Here is a 17,326-nt window from a genome sequence, read left to right as displayed (position 1 = left end):
TTCAGCATAGCAGGTGAGGCCGCCTGGGCGAGGTACTGGTCATACTCCCCAGTTGTATCCCCCGACCAAGAGTCTGAAGCTCCAGGACACTGCCCTTGAGGCGGTAGAGGTGGGATCCCTCGCTCAGTCCGAGGGAGAAACCGAACCTGGAGGGTAAACAGATGATGATGATGATACTGGGAAAACGAAGTGCAAGGAACGGCTAACGTGCTCCCGTTTCAATAATCTGTCATCTTGATTCTGTTCCTTCCCGAAATTATTTAGTCTGGAATATCTGTACCATATGCGCTATGCTTCTGTTCCATGTCTTTTTATTACAAAATTGACCAACCCTCTACTTTTGCGTAACGCATCGTAACGCATTAGTTAAGAAAACGGGCGCGCTACAGCAGCGTGCCTCTTTAGCTCAGTGGCAGAGCACTGGTCTCGTAAACCAGGGGTCGTGAGTTCAATCCTCACAAGAGGCAGAACTTTTAGCTTGATACTTCTCTTACGATAATCAAATAACCGTGAAGAAAAGCTACAACTTTCAAGTACGATCATCGAATTCTGTTAGTATGCATCACTACATTATTATTGTAATGTTATCGCGGAAGCTGCAGTTGATAAGGGATTAAAGGCGATCCAGTCTTTTTCCCCTCGAAGACGCTTGTTGCTGGCTACGGACCAGCTTAAGAGGATCCATAAATGATAGAAATAGGCACGAAGTATTAAGAACAGAAGCGGGTCACTTATAAATAGCTGTTGGGTGTCCAAGTGAAGCGCTATGAGACGGACCACGGTGTCGAGTAATAGGATTGGCGGCTGCAGGTCAGGGCGTCGACATGCTGTCTACCAAGGAGAACGGCCATAACACATGTTCTAAATATAAACTGTCGCCATAGAAACTGCTCAGCGGCGTGACGCCTGTCCTCTCTAATAATGTCGGGGTGTAGATACCGCAGTGACTAGAATGTTTCTGTTGACATTGTCCACAGCTGAGAGAGTATTTATAAGGGATAATAAATGTTGTTTTAAGGGGTCTAAGAACTACGTCATCGGTCCCTAAGATATGAAACGAACAAGATCATACGAAGAATTCACTGGCAACGTAACTATGGATGTAAACATTAAAACTGTCAGTGGAGCGTAAATATTCTCCAAGTCCGCCTCTGTGGTGTAGTGGTTAGTATGATTAGCTGCCAACCCCGGAGGTACGGGTTCTATTCCCGGCTGTGCCACGTAATTTGAAAAGTGGTACGAGTAACGGGGTGCACTCAGCCTCGGGAGGTCAACTGATTAGAGGTGGGTTCGATTTCCACCTCAGCCATCTTGGAAGTGATTTTCCGTGGTTTCCCACTTCTCCTCCAGGCAAATGCCGTGATGGTACCTAACCTACGGCCACAGCCGCTTCGTTCCCTCTTCCTTGTCTATCCCTTCCAATCTTCCCATTCCCCACCGAGGCCCCTGTTCGGCATAGCAGGTGAAACCGCCTGGGCGAGCTACTGGTCATTTCCCCAGTTGCATCCACCGACCCAATGTCTCACGCTCCAGGACACTGCCCTTGAGGCGGTAGAGGTGGGATCCCTCGCTGAGCCCGAGGGAAAATCCAACCCTGGAGGGTAAACAGATTACAAAGAAGATAAATAACAAAACATAAAAAGTAAAAAGGTGGCTAAAAGGCATTGTTCTATCCGCAAATGTCAAAAGCAGGTTAAGATGTTACACGCATAATAATAAATTATTCAAAATTATTAAAAACTTGGATGAATTATCATTAAAGAGTAGAAGCCTAATATAAACATGAAAACCATTTCTACACCAGGCAAATACTGGGACGGACTGTACCTTAATTGAGGCCACAGTTTCTACCTATCCTTAATTCGCCGAAAACCTTCAGTGTGTTAGTGCGACGTTAAACCACTAACAAAAAAAAATAATTAAACGCACCTAAAACTGTTAAGAGCATTAAGAGAAAATCAAGTTTTTCCACCTAACTTAAAACCCATAAATCAGTCCACCATCTCTCATAAATCGGATAATGAGGTCTGCTGACTGCTTGTCATCTTGGAGTATGAGGGATATAATGCTAGGTCATTTTAGATTACTGCGTAGATGGCCAGATTCACGGAGGACACGTACCGTGGTTAGATGACATCTGCAAGTACATTACGGTGGTCCTCTCTCTTCAATATGTGAAAGTACGTTGCTATACTATGACCAGTCCGTAGCGGGCATAGCCTAATGCCAGTCATTTTTTACAGGAAGTCCGAAAAGTCATTTTCCAAACTCTCATAATACCCTTTAGCGCTCTCAGTTTAATGGAGAGAGGAATGAGCTGCCACTCTTCCTCCCAACGAGATTATACGAGTCTCTGCACAGAGCGTATACCTTGCAGGGCAACTGAAACAGGGTGACAGCATCCGTTGCAGACCTATCAGCATATACAGTATATGATGAATAATCAGGATTGTAGCAGGAACAATACATTTTTAAAGAAAGAAAAAATAGGCTGTTCAGGCGCAGTAACAATTCTGGGTCTATTATTTATCTGGACGAAACGGAGGTAAATAAAACCTTTCAAATCAGTATATTTGCCAACACTCCACAAATCCAAGTGGTTTGAAGGTTTCCTTAGGGAAAGGCGACGGGTTAGTTAAATGTCAAGGTGTTTTCGGTGTGCGTGGATTTTTGAGATATGCTTAATTGAATTTCCAGTTAAAACGAACAGTGAAATAACTCAGGAACAGTTGGTTTACTGATTGGAAGAAGGCTGTATTATTGTTTTGCACAATATGCGCTATCACTCGAATTTGAAAGAAGTGATTTTCCTCAAACAACACACGAAAGCCAGATATTCTGGAGTGGTTGAAAGGAAAGGATTTTACGAATCATAAGACGTTAATAAATACTGTGTTGCTGCGTATTCTGAGACAACATAGAAATCAGTATACAGTTTTTGTGTTGGACGAAATCACCGCTCAAATGAGGCATGGAGTTATTTGTCTTCCAACGTAATTGGTAATATAACCCTATAGAACTTACCTGGACACAGGTGAAGGGAAACGTGGCGAAAAGAAACAGTTTTATAATGAAGAATAAATGAACGCTACTGAAAGAGACAAAGTCGATGCGGGGAAGAAGTGTATGAGCAAGGTTAAGAAACTATAGGATGAAGATTTCTTGACATGGGCTTCCGTGATCAGCCATGGAGAGAATAGACCACTGATAGCTTTTCAAGTGGTGATGTAATGTGAAATATTCGTGATTGCTGTGTATTAGAATAATGATACGCACTGTTAAAGTAACTCCGTTTTTTAAATAGTTGTCAAAGTTCAAGAAAAGGTAGATTTCGCCCTTTTAAACGCAATCTTCCAGGAGATAGTGAGTTTGAATCCCACTGTCGGCATCCCTGAAGATAGTTTTCCGTGGTTTCCCATTTTCACACCAGACAAATGCTGGGACTGTACCTTAATTAAGGCCACGGCAGCTTCCTTCCCACTCCTAGCCCGTTCCCATCCCATCGTCGCCATAAGACATATCTGCGTCGGTGCGACGTAAAGAAAAATTGTAAAAAAAAATCAACTTAATGGTGCCTGTATTCATGAATGCTAATAATTAAATATTTGAAGTTGTTACTTCTTGTTATTTAAAAACCAATGTCCATAGAATGCTAGATTTGGCACTTGGTGTCCTCTTTACCTCAGGTCTTCAACTCAACAAATAGCTTAAAATCTAACTCCCGATCATGCTACAAGTGCATAAGTTACCAATGACAAGACTAATTTTTATATTCCGACACCTGAACAAACACTACAATAATACATGTTTTTAAATTTCTTATATATTCACGCAGCGAATACAGGGGTTCGTTGATCTTAGTTCTAAAATATATAGCAACGATTCCAATGCATCTTCCCAAAATAAAGATGTAGTCGAATGTAACCGTACCGGAGGTATCTAAGTCCTGTACATGTACTAAAAATTGACCTGAAGAATACCATTTGATCATAAAATCAAAATAAGTCAGCTTACCACAGTGTTTTCAGATTTCGAATAAGAAGAGAAGGTTGTAACGTTTGACCGAAATTACTGCACTCTTTCCCACTCTGAAACCCACTAACTTCATCATTCACAACTACCTAACAGAGGAGCTCATGCTGCGTATAATAATATCGATGCCACTAATCTTTAGGAGCTTGGACTGCAGAGTGTGTGCTCTATCAACACAATGCCACCACCAGAAGGCGAATGTATTTAGTCACGCTCCAAGATACGTATAGGAATATGTCACGTTCGAACATCGGAGGTACTAGCCTTCGCTTAAGAGGTTTCCGTGTTCGATACACGCCAGGGCTGGCTATTTTAACTGCGTACGGTTAATTCCTCTGGCTCCGGGACAGGGTATTTGTCTTCGTTTTCATGCACTTATTTTCATTTACACTCAACACACCACAATACCTACCATCACAGAAACACAGAGTAATGAATATCTCCTTCCACACTGGGTTGGCATCAAAAAGGGCACCCGGCCGTAAAACTGGGCCAAAATAATATCACTACCAACCATCCTACAAACACGCAATAGCGAATACATCCTTCCACATAGAGCTTGATTCAGGAAGGGCCGCCGGTCGAAAATCAGGGCCATGTTCAAATGTGTGACACAGTTCACCCCCGCGACCCCACAATGTGTGGGTAAATCGGAAGGAGGAGAAGAAGAAACCTTATGAATAGACCTACATAGTTATTATTAATATACCGTTTGATGTTATCAGAGGGTCTGTTGCTTGTAAAAAATGTTTGCGCAAAGCATTCATTCCGTGACGTGTGTCGCATTATGCTGGTATATAATTGAAATCAGAGTGCACATTATCGGGTGGAAGAGGGCAGGGTAAGCGACCTGCGCGTCGTGATGAGGATGAAATATGATGAAGACGACACACATACCCAGCCCCCGTGCCAGCGAAATTAACCAATTATGGTTAAACTCCCGACCCTGCCGGGAATCGAACCCGGGACCCCTGTGACCAAAGACCATCACGCTAACCATTTAGCCATAGAGCCGGACAACGTGCTAGATGATCTACTGCAATTAATCTCTAGCATTTCAGCACTCTTAAGTGCCAACCGATCGCGCAGGAATTCGATTCTACAACCTTGAACATAGAAGGTGAGCATATAGGCAACTACAGTAGCAACTACAGCCTGGTCAACAAGACAACAAGCTGGTATACTAGACTATGATCAAGGCCACTGCAATTTCCAGGACTTGTAAAAGCGTAGGAACATAAATCAGAAGATAATCCAAGGGTAATGAATTGCCCCAAATGACTTCCCCACCTTCTCGAAGGTCGTGGTCACCCTTTGGGCTGTTCACAGTATAAAGCAATAGAAAGAAACAGGACGGTTGCCAACAAATTAAACTGCGTCCTCATCCCGTGAAGGTCGGTGTTACACACTTAGCAGTAACAAGCATGACGCCTGTGCTGCCCACACCTCACCCATATGGTACAGCCACTGAGTACTTCTCCAGACTTTCATTAGGCTGCCGTCTTAATTATTTCAGGACCAGAGTGATTCTATTAGCGCACAAGCTGGAGTTGTTTTAGGAGCATGGCAAACGTCTCCGGTCATCAGTCCCCGTTCTTGTAGCTTTATAGTGCTGCAATCATTTCGGCTGGAGACAATAATATATATATATATATTACAATTTGTTTTACGTCGCGCCGACACAGATAGGTCTTATGGCGACGATGGGATAAGAAAGGCCTAGGAGTGGGAAGGAAGCGGCCTTGACCTTAATTAAGGTACAGCCCCAGCATTTGCCTGGTGTAAAAATGGGAAACCACGGAAAACCATCTTCAGGGTTGCCGACAGTGGGATTCGAACCCACTATCTCCCGGATGCAAGCTCATCTCGTCAAATTTAGCCAAATCGATCTTCTCTTACCAATTCGATTCAGTATGTCTTCATTCGTGATTCGATCTATCCATCTCACCTTTAGCATTCTTCTGTAACTCCACATTACAAAAGCTTCTATTCTCTTTCTTTCTGAGCTAGTCATTGTCCATGTTTCACTTCCATACAATGCCACGTTCCATACGAAAGTCTTCAAACACATCTTTCTAATTTCTATATCGATGTTCGAAGGGAGCAAATTTATTTTCTTAAGAAATACATTCCTTGCTTCTGCTAGTTTGCATTTTATGTCCTCCTTACTTCTTTCATTGTTAGTTATTTTACCACCCAAGTAACAAAATTCATCTGCTTCCTTTAAGACTTCATTTCCTAATCTAATATTTCCTGCATCACATGACTTCGTTCGACTGCACTTCATTACTTTTGGTTTGGTCTTATTTATTTTTATCTTGTACTCCTTACTCAATGGGAGCCTCCGTGGCTCAGACGGCAGCGCGTCGGCCTCTCACCGCTGGATACCGTGGTTCAAATCCCGGTCACTCCATGTGAGATTTGTGCTGGACAAAGCGGAGGCGGGACAGGTTTTTCTCCGGTTACTCCGGTTTTCCGTCATCTTTCATTCCAGCAACACTCTCCATTATCATTTCATTGCATCTATCAGTCATTAATAATCACCTTGGGAGTGGCGACCCCATTGTAATACTAGCCTATATATATGTTTCATTCATTACATTCCTGACCCGGTCTAAGACTGGAAAACAGGTTGTAGGTTTTCATTTTCACTTCTTACCCAAGACTCTGTCCATAACATTCAGCAATTTCTCCAGATCTTCTGCATTCTCAGATAAAATAACAATACCATCGGCAACTCTCAGGGTTTTGATTTCCTTTCCCTGGATTCTGATTCCCCTTACAAATACTTCTTTGATTTCCTCTACCGCCTGTTCTGTATCAACATTTGAAAAGGAAGGGGAGAAAATTGCAGCCTTGCCTAACTCATTTCTGGATTTCTGCTTCTAGCCCTCGATTCTGATCATGGCAGACTTATTTTTATACAGATTGTAGATAATACTGCATTCTCGGTATCTAATCCCGATCACCTTCAGAATCTCAAATAGCTTCGTCCAATCAACATTATCGAATGTCTTTTCTAGATCTACGAACGCCATGTACGTGGGCTTGTACTTGTTTATTCGGTCTTAAAAGATCGAACGTAAAGTCAGGATTGCTTCACGTGTTGCTATCTTTCTTCCGAAGCCATCCTAACAAAACCACGATTCATCGATGAGCACAACTCGTCGTAAATTCCCAAGTTGCCATGCTGTCTGTGCCTGGCAGAAATTCAAACGTGCTCGGCGATCCTCCAGTCTTGATGGTAGATGTCGTAAGAGATGCTGCGGTGACAGACATTGCTCTGCTAACCGCCTGGATGTGTTACTGGTGGACACAAGTGTGTCCTCAGCTGCCGTGACATATTTCTGAGTGGTGCGCAGCGACGCCCATTGAGTGCTTACAGCATGCCGCGCGATGAAACAATCCTCTCTGCTGATGGCCCACCGCGGTCGAACCGATCCTTCTCGATGCGTCTGTACCCACACATTCCCTCCGTGTCCAGCACCGACGCGCAGTGAAGTCAGCACGTTTCAAGTGGTGAGCAAAGTGCTCATAAGTCCAACCTTCCCTCCAGTGGCGGTGGGCTCTCAAGAGCACATGAGCACGTGAACACCCAGTTCTAACGCATATTCACGCATTCATGGATACCGGTAATTCAAAAAAATTTCCTTTTCTTTCCGACCTGATTTCGTCAATCGATCGAAAGCATTCGACTTATATCGAAGCTCCGTTACACTGACAGCTGTTCGTTTCGGCTGACAATGCCAGGGAGCACACTAGATATTTTGCTACAAGCCTTAAGACTATAGGCCTACGCATGCGCATGGAGATGACGTCATGGTTTATGCACAGATATTTCCATAAGCGAGGAGCACGGTACAGAATGTGTCTTTCCCCCTACAACCACCCTCAAACCAGGGATAGTATTACAGTTGACCACAAGGGTCCGCCACCTCTCCTGTTACTGTTGGCCACAGCTCCCGGAAGTTACTATTGCATTACATCGCCGGAAGATTTCGCCAGTAGGTAATTCTGAACAGGTGTTCGTAATCACAGGATGAGAAAGCCAGCGCATCAACCTCAGCCAAAGCCTGAGCGACTCAGGCCGGCAGTCGTAATTTTAATCTTCTTGTACACTCACAAATTAGTCTCGGAAAAAGGTATCCTCGGTTATAAGGGTTCTACCATATTATGAGTAGAGAAGCAACCGTACAAGGAACTTTTAGTGAAATGATTTAAGTAAGTGATTTTGTTCGTATTTGCATTCTACTTTGGGATATTTGAGACGTGAACACAAATTTTGTTGTGAATCCCCTGAAAATTTGGTCACGAGCCGCCACTGCTTCCCTCTTAGTCCGAAGATGCGGCCGCTCTGAAAAGCTAGTCGAACATGTTGCGTGTTCACTCAACTTCACTCCGCGCTCACACTGCTACTAATACCTTACTCGGCGTCTTGGATCTATGAACGAGGGAGCGACATGTACGCCCCCTAGTGGCACTTAAGCGCAAGCAATCAGCATTAAACGCAAATGAGGCACATGCCAGCCCGTGACGATGACGGTACTGCGTGGCAACCTTCGTTGAATTCGCGCGATTCGTTCATGGTGTGCTTTTAAAAAACTGCAAATGTGTGCATTCAGCTGTTTTCCCGCTCTCACACTCCTCTTCTCTTTAGGCGTATCTTGTTATTCTGTTTAGGGAAGCAGTGTTCGCTCAGCTAGGATTTATGTGCATCTTAATGAGGTAATGAAAATCATCACTGGTAGTGTCAGATCAATGCCCACCCACTGGCTACCTGCCTCATCAAATAATTCTCCTGTATACGTCAATGGAAAACGTCCAAAACATTTTTTCTTTCAAGAAGACTGAATCCACAAAAACTCACTCTTTTTACAGGATCCACCTGAGATGCAGTAAAAATCACGTAAGCCGCCACGGACCGATCTACAGCCATTGAATATTTCCAGTGCAAACACCAAAGTAAAGAATGTAGGAAAGAAAATCCACCTCATAATGCACACCTTATCAAGGTTCCTGTCAGAAAAATTGAGGGCTTCAATCTTCCTCGCCACGAATGGATACATGCATTAAGCCGAATTAGAACAGGCCATGGGAGATGTGGTCGATGGTGAAAAGAATGAGGATTCAAAGATAGTGCCTCCTGCAATCGTGATGCGGAAGAACACGTGATGATATAAACATCGTGGGGAACTGCACACTAAGGCTGATGACACACGGAGCGGTTTTTGCCCGAGTCGGCAGCCGCGTCGGTCGCCACCTGTGATTGATACACAGAGCGGTTTTTGCCGACTGTGACGAAACCACTGCCTGCTCGATCTGCATCTAAAATGACTGCTTATAAGCATTCATCGGGTGCGTATCGAGCAGGCAGTGCACAAAACAAATTAGCGAGTGCGACGTTAGGTGAGGAAGCTAGCTAACATTATATAAAAATAAAATATTATTGTTCGTATTCTTATTCCAAAAGTCTACTTATACTATATGTCCTTTTACGTGTATATTATTGAATTTAAAGATACTTCATGATATCTAATACAGGAATACCTACCAATGATGCAATCGCCGCGTAAATTCAGCCACGGCCTACTGGATCCCTCGCTAGAGCGACGCATCAAGTCGGCCGTGATTCAGCTGAATGTATTAAATCAATGGCGCTAGAGCGCGCACGAAGTCTTCGAAACGCTCGCTGCACCGCCAGCTAAATGACAGGCCGAGTCGGCAAATCTGCTGCCTGTCGGCGAGCACCGCTGTGTCTTGTTTCATCCCATCTGATACAATAGAAACATGCGCCGATTCGGCAAAAACCGCTCTGTGTGTCATCAGCCTAAGAGCTTTCGGAGATGGTTTGGAGACTCTTCACAGTGTGACATGAAATGCCCAAATCTTTAACTCTGCATTTAATATTTAACTTTAAATTTGTTATATTTACTCCATGCATGTACTTGTCAAGCCACACAATGTTAATAATAATAATATCATCGTAGCTGGTCTATACCCTATTTGAAAAATGAAATGAACACTTCGATTCCTCTCAAATGCGATAACTGTGGGAGAAAGGAACTGGACCCTACAGAATCAGAAATCTCCTCCCTGTCGAGAGGAATAATGCCAAGTGAGTAGGCACAGGAAACGCGTTATTGTTTCCGCAAGGGCTGTGTGCTACAGTATTTACATGTGAAGCACGTTCTTAAGTCGACACCACATTTCCGTAGTACATACGGTAGTAAAACAGAATAATCACCTATTTCACTCTAATATAAACTCTGCTGGGGTCGTAAATTTGTAAGTGAAATATCCGGTCGTGTCTTGGACCTTACAGCTGTTCTTTGCTTAGAATACTTTGCTAACTCCTCATGTGTTAACTCAAGGGCTATCGTCAGACTCTTAAATCTACACCCCACGTGGTCCACTATTTCTCAACACCTCATTTCAGCGCAAATGTTTCCAGGTCTCTACGCGCTGTCATTATTCTGTATTATAATGGGGCATTACAGCAGCTGAGGGATCGTACAGGAATCCATATCACAGAGGACAAGTAAGGTAAGGTACAAGTAAAGCTGTTTTCTTCTTCTTCTCCTACCATTTAAATGAGGATAGGAATTTAGCGAATGTAAGGTAATGTAGTTTCTTAAACCATATTATATCAGGTGAGAGTCTCCGCTGTCGTTCTACTTGGTATCAGTTCAATTTTTTTTTGCTTTCGAATGACAGTAAGGGTGCAAAATTCGACATTCGGTTTCTGAAGGATTTTTACCGTTGATGTCGAAGAGACACCGTAAAAGATAGGTTTTGCGATATTTAAGACGTCCTGGGGCTCCTTTTAAGGCATTTGAGCCGCAGACCTCGTCTGAAACATTACGTTATTTTGCCCCATTTGAATCTGGATTAAAAATTAAGAGTTAGAGGTTTCATTCCTATCCTCATTTTAATTCTCCTGATAGTATTCATCACGGCCTATTACCCCATGGCACTACAGCACTTAAAGGGACTTGGACTACCAAGCGACCGCTGCTCAGCCCGAAGGCCTGCAGATTACGAGGTGTCGTGTGGTCAGCACGACGAATCCTCTCGGCCGTTATTCTTGGCTTTCTAGACCGGGGCCGCCATCTCACCGCCAGATAGCTTCTCAATTATAATCACGTAGGCTGAGTGGATCTCGAACCAGCGCTCAGGTCCAGGTAAAACCCTGACCTGGTCGGGAATCGATCTCGGGTCCACCGGGTAAGAGGCAGGCACGCTACCCCTACACCACGGGGCCGGCCATCACGGCCTATTACTATACGTCATTTTTCGTTCACTCTGTATGTAGTAGGGTGACTAATAGCTTTCTGCTTTTCTAGTAGTCAACAGTACACAATCCATCCACCCAAGTAATGATCGTGCCCTATCAGATAAAATGTTACCTAAAAATCGCATTTAAGAGGTGTGGGAACACATTCACTAGCCTGAATGTAGTAAATGCCAAATGTTTATAGCTCAGCAACTGCAAATATTACTAAAAAATTTGTGTGCTTAACATAGAACACACTCCTTATAGAGTATGTGGCTCTGTTATTCGTGCAGGCTTCATTTTCTTATCAAGTCTCATATATTCACATTAAGGATTGAAAAACTGAAATAAAACGTGCACAACGGGTAAAAAAGGGTTTGTCAATGATAATTTGTTAGTCAAAACCATACTTATTTACATACAGGCAGGAGGATTTGATATGAATGTGCCAGCATCGACAAACGTGTGTACCAGTTGTATTCGTACACATGGACAGGATGATGCGCACAGTTTGTTTGCGATGCACGAGAAAGTCTCAGAGACAGCATACGACTGGTCAAGTGCGTTCGTCTCCTTCCTAGAGTGTCGGTAGTGGACATGGTAGAGTGCACCTTCGGAGCTTAAGCAGACTATGCTTAAACTGACACTTAAAGGATTTTCATTACGAAAGATTGGACAGCTGGTCAATAGAACACATTCTACGGTGCAATATGTGGTTGATAAATGTAAAAACAAAGGAACTATTAAGAACACGCCAAGCAAACCCAGGACAAAGTGCTTAACTGAAAGGGAAAAACGGTTTGTTGTTCGGCTGATAAAAGTCAGATTCCAAATTAAGTGCACCAGTATTGAGGCAACTCACAGAGGAACGAACTGGAAAGAAGATCAGCAACTCCACCATTCGTCGGATCCTGTATCGGCATGGGTACTATGGAAGAATCCCTCGGAAAAGGCCGTACGTCAGTAGAAAAAACAGACGGCTTAGACCGACATTCGCTAAGGAGCATATAAATAAGGAGAACGAATTTTGGAATGATATTATCTGGTCTGATGAGACAAAAATAAACCTTTTCGGGTCAGACGGCATTCACAGAATATGGAGAAAAATCGGTACGGACAATGATAATTTAATTTCGTGTGGATATTTCTAGCCGAGTGCAGCCCTTGTAAGGCAGACCCTCCGGTGAGGGTGGGCGACATCTGCCATATGTAGGTAACTGCGTGTTTGGTAGAGGATAGTGTTATGTGTGGTGTGTGAGTTGCAGGGATGTTGGGGACAGCACAAACACTCAGCCCCCGGGCCACTGGAATTAACCAATGAAGGTTAAAATCCCCGACCTGGTCAGGAATTGAACCCGGGACCCTCTGAACCGAAGGCCAGTACGCTGACCATTGAGCCAACGAGTCGGACACGGACAATGATGTGGCAAATACACTCCCAACTGTAAAATACGGTGATGGGGTCTGTAATGCTCTGGGGATGTATGTCAGCCAGAGGTGTGGGTAACATACATTTAATTGACAGAATAATGAACAAGGAGGGCTATAATGAAATCCTGGGGGCAAACGTGAAGCAGAGTGCCGAAAAAATGGGGATGCCACCCGTTGATATGCTCCAGCATGATAATGACCCAAAACACACTGCTTACATTAATAAGAAATAGTTGCTCTGGAACATACCTAAGCAGCTTAGAACACCTCCCCAGCCTCCGGATTTAAATCCCATCGAAAATGTTTGGGCTACGTTGAAGAGGAATATCCGTAGGCAACGTGTGCGTATGAAGGAAGAACTTAAAAGTGTGATTCTTCAGGAATGGCAGAAAATCAGCGCGGGCATGTGCAAGAAATCGGTGTATTCTACGCCGCGATGATGTCAGGCAGTTATAAAAGCTAGGGGACATTCCACTAGATACTAATATGTTCCAGAACCCTATATTTTTTGTTTATTTCAAGTGTCCAATTTCCTTGTACGAATAGGAAAAATCCAAGATTATGAGCGCGCTTTTTTTTATTAAAAGCTGTATGTTTTGTTAACATGGTTGCATCAGATACAGTAGATATTTGTTTTCTGAAGGCTTTGTTGAATATAATTATGTTCTGTAATAAAATCCTCTTCAGTTTATTATTTTCTAGCAGTGCGTTGAGGTACTAAAGCAAACAACCCGTACGAATAGAATAGGTACATACTGTAGTTCGTGAAATAATGTGCAGATTTATTTCTAAAACGCTTAGTAAGTACATGCAAAAATTTGATCAAATTTGCATACGAACTTGTTGCAGCTAAATCGGGTTTACACTATAAATACTAGAAATTCATTGAATATTTACATGATTCTCTTAATGCTATTATTTATCTCTTTCACGACTACAATAATTAATATGCTGTATATACTGTATATGAGTTTAATTTATTCAGAGGTACAAATTGAGCGCTATCCTGAAATAGATTCTTTAAAAATCTCTATTGACGTTTTAATGGCCTATCAGTACCAACGAATAGTTACTAGTACGATAGGGTGCCTACGCTAGTTTTAAGTACTGTACCGGGCCGATGACCTTCGATGTTAGGCCCCTTAAAACAACAAGCATTAGTACTGTACCTATGAGTGTTTGCTGATCATTGGATACACTATAAACGTGAAAAATATATATTATAGAACACTCAGCAAAAATTATTTAATGAAATCGAAGAAGACCGCCTCTGTGGTGTAGTGGTTAGTGTGATTAGCTGCCACCCCCGGAGGCCCGGGTTCGATCCCCGGCTCTGCCACGAGGGCTGGAACGGGGTCCACTCAGCCTCGGAAGTTCAAATGAGTAGAGGTGGATTCGATTCCCACCTCAGCCATCCTGGAAGTGGTTTTCCGTGGTTTCCCACTTCTCCTGCAGGCAAATGCTGAGATGGTACCTAACTTAAGGCACGGTCGCTTCCTTCCCTCTTTCTTGTCTACCCTTTCCAATCTTCCCATCCCACACAAGGCCCCTGTTCAGCATAGCAGGTGAGGCCGCCTGGGCGAGGTACTGGTCATCCTCCCCAGTTGTATCCCGCCACCCGTTATCTGACGCTTCAGGACACTGCCCTTGAGGCGGTAGAGGTGGGATCCCTCGCTAAGTCCGAGGGTAAGACCGACCCTGGAGGACAACAAATAAAGGAGAAGAAGAAGAACACTCAGAAAAATTTATTTAATGAAATCAAAGAAAGTGAGGTTGAACTTCTTGTATATCATAACTCACGCTTGAATCCAACTCCTTGGCTGGATCGTCAGTATGGAGGCCTTCGGTTCAGAGGGTCCCGGGTTCAATTCCCGGCTGGGTCGGGGATTTTAATCGCGTATGGTTAATTCTTCTGGCTTGGGGACTGGATGTGTGTGCTTCTTCCCCTTTCTACCAACCAGCGCAGGAAGACGCGATAGTGAGTACATTCCTCTACATAGGGCTGGCGTCAAAGAGGGCATTTGGCCGCAAAATAGGGCCACTTCCACGTGTGCGACACAGTTTCACCAGCGACTCGCATCAGAATGTGGGGAAAGTGGTAGGAGCAGAAGAAGAATCTTAACTCATGCTTGTAACACTTCGTTCACTCTTTCTTCTTTTTAACTAATCTTGATAAATGATATTCTCTTACAAAAAACAGAAGCAGGAATGTTCATGGATACGTGAAAGACATTTCTAAACTTGCAACCACAAGCGAAGTGTTAGAGAGAATATAAAGAAAGCTGTATACATTATAGTGGAAACTGGATCTGAATGGGTTAGAAACTCATAGCAACAACACAATCTAGAATTTCTAAGACATTTCTTCCGTATTTTTCTTAATCATAACTTTTCATACAATTCTTGAGCTACTAATTCATATTTCAAAGAATTGAATTAAAGAAAAGAGTTGTTGTTTATATAAAATACACAACCGTGTTAAATTCAGTAGTTTTTGAATTACGATGAAAAATATGAACGAGAATGAAAGTTATTAAAAATGAACAACAAACAAATAACAGAGTGAGATTCATATGTAGACATTTATAAGTATATCCTTTAAGTAATAATAATTTCGTGTGGCTATTTCTAGCCGGGTGCATCCCTTGTAAGGCAGACCCTCCGATGAGATTGGGCGTCATCTGCCATGTGTAGGTAACTGCGTGTTATTGTGGTGGAGGATAGTGTTATGTGTGGTGTGTGAGTTTCAGGGATGTTGGGGACAGCACAGACACCCGGTCCCCGAACCAAAGGTTAAAATCTCCAACCCAGCCGGGAATCAAACCAGGGACCCTCTGGACCAAAGGCCAGCACGCTAACCATTTAGCCATGGAGCCGGACATCTTTTAAGTAATGTAGATAATTCATTTTTCCTACCAGACTAAAGAGGAAAGTATATATTATTAGAAAATAAATTTTAACGTTCTATTTTCGACCCATAATGACGTACTTTCCCTTTTAAATACTGTACTTCACTGTACTTCAAATTTCATCGACAGGGTGAGGGGGTGGGGGGAGGATTTATCCTGCTATCTGAGGAACAGAAGGAAAGAAGTTCACATTGCGCCACTGAAGCTGATTTTGCAAAACTCTATTCAGTTACTAGGGGAGCAATTCTTTCGTTATTGCTGGGAATGTAATATTTCTTCCGTGACTACTGCCAAATGTGTATTCAAATTAATGAACGACTGTGTAATGCATGACAAGAAGTGATACAGCAACTCTTCCCATTCTTAAAGTTTCTTCTAAACCATGAAGTCGTGCTTTTGATGAAAAGTTAAATTATTTTCATTTTTACCAGACTAAATCAGTGAGGACTCGTATATTCTTTTAGCGTTTCCGTCACGGAATGTGCTGTATATATGCAGTCAGTCAGCACTAGTGATGTCTGAAAAGAACGCAGTGACAGACAGTTCTGTATATCGCCACGGTTCATTGCTCCGAAAATTAGAAAGAAAAAACCGATCGTTTTGACACATGGTCTGCTGACGGAACAGTAAACAGTCGGCCGACGCACACATACAAGATAGAGACGTTCAACTCTTCTGCTGCAAGTCACTGAACATGCCCCGTCCCCGTCACATTTCTATACGTGAAACTCTCACATGTTATCGCCTCCGAGGAAATAGCCTTTCCTCCTCTCACTCTGTCTGACTACATATCACGTAAAAACAAAATCGTAAAGCCTGTTTTGTCTTGGAAATATCTCAAACAGTAGATTCAATATTCTGGAGGCCTGGACTTTACGTCAGTGATCCCATCCTATTGAGCTGAGTAATATGCCAAGTGTATAATGGTCTCTCCAATAGCCGTAGATTTTACGAGACACGTGAATGTCAGTGTTTTGCCTAGAAATGATTAAAGTAACAGTAATTCCTCTGAAGCAGGTCTTTCTCACGTAAGCACCTTGAACCCTATTGAGCCAAAATTTACACTGTAATAAGGACGAACTACGTTTTAACTCTTGCTATTTCGATAGCATTGGAAGTGGTATTCGCGTCCATTCCTGTATGGCTTGCATGATATGCACCATAAATGGAGTACGTGGTAGTAAGTAAAGAAAATGGGCAATCGGTAAAGTGAGGTTCGAACCTAATCTACTCCGATTGCAGAGCTTGCTCCATAGCCGTAGCGAGTTAACACGCGCGGCCAGTTCACTTAGTCGGTACCTGTCTAATTTTTATATTTTTAATTACCAATTGATTGCCAGCTAAATAGTTTGAAATGAATAAGCACCCGACCAAAATAGAATTTTGTAAACGGAAAGTTATCATTTTTATTAAGTAACTGGAAATTCTACTGCAGTCTACTGATTTTTCATAATGGAATATCCTGCTTTCAAAACTAGTTGGTCTGGCAATACTGCTCACAAGCGCGAGTTCGTAGGAGTCAGAAGAAAGGGAAAGTTTATAACAGTTCCTTGTAATTCTTAAACAAAATTAAATAAAATTCTATGTGCATTGCTGACATTAGGACGATAAAATCTGGCGAAGCATGGATGTCTACACACGAGAAATGGGCTGTGTGCCATTGTTAGTCCGCAGCCAGCCA

The 17,326-nt window shown here is 42.9% G+C and overlaps 1 protein-coding gene and 1 non-coding gene across 2 annotated transcripts in view; one reads left to right on the top strand and one right to left on the bottom strand.

Moving 5' to 3' along the window:
• Positions 1-17,326, bottom strand: part of LOC137496879 (uncharacterized) — a 487,890-nt gene that overhangs the window by 287,909 nt on the left and 182,655 nt on the right. The gene's annotated exons all lie outside the window — the stretch shown is intronic.
• On the top strand, positions 396-467 carry TRNAT-CGU (transfer RNA threonine (anticodon CGU)). The gene has a single exon. It is a non-coding gene; the product is annotated as a tRNA-Thr (tRNA).

The sequence above is a fragment of the Anabrus simplex genome, chromosome 1 (genome assembly GCF_040414725.1).
Source record: "Anabrus simplex isolate iqAnaSimp1 chromosome 1, ASM4041472v1, whole genome shotgun sequence".
Taxonomy (NCBI): domain Eukaryota; kingdom Metazoa; phylum Arthropoda; class Insecta; order Orthoptera; family Tettigoniidae; genus Anabrus; species Anabrus simplex.
Note: the sequence above shows the minus strand (reverse complement) of the source record. Positions and strands in the feature narration are given on the sequence as shown.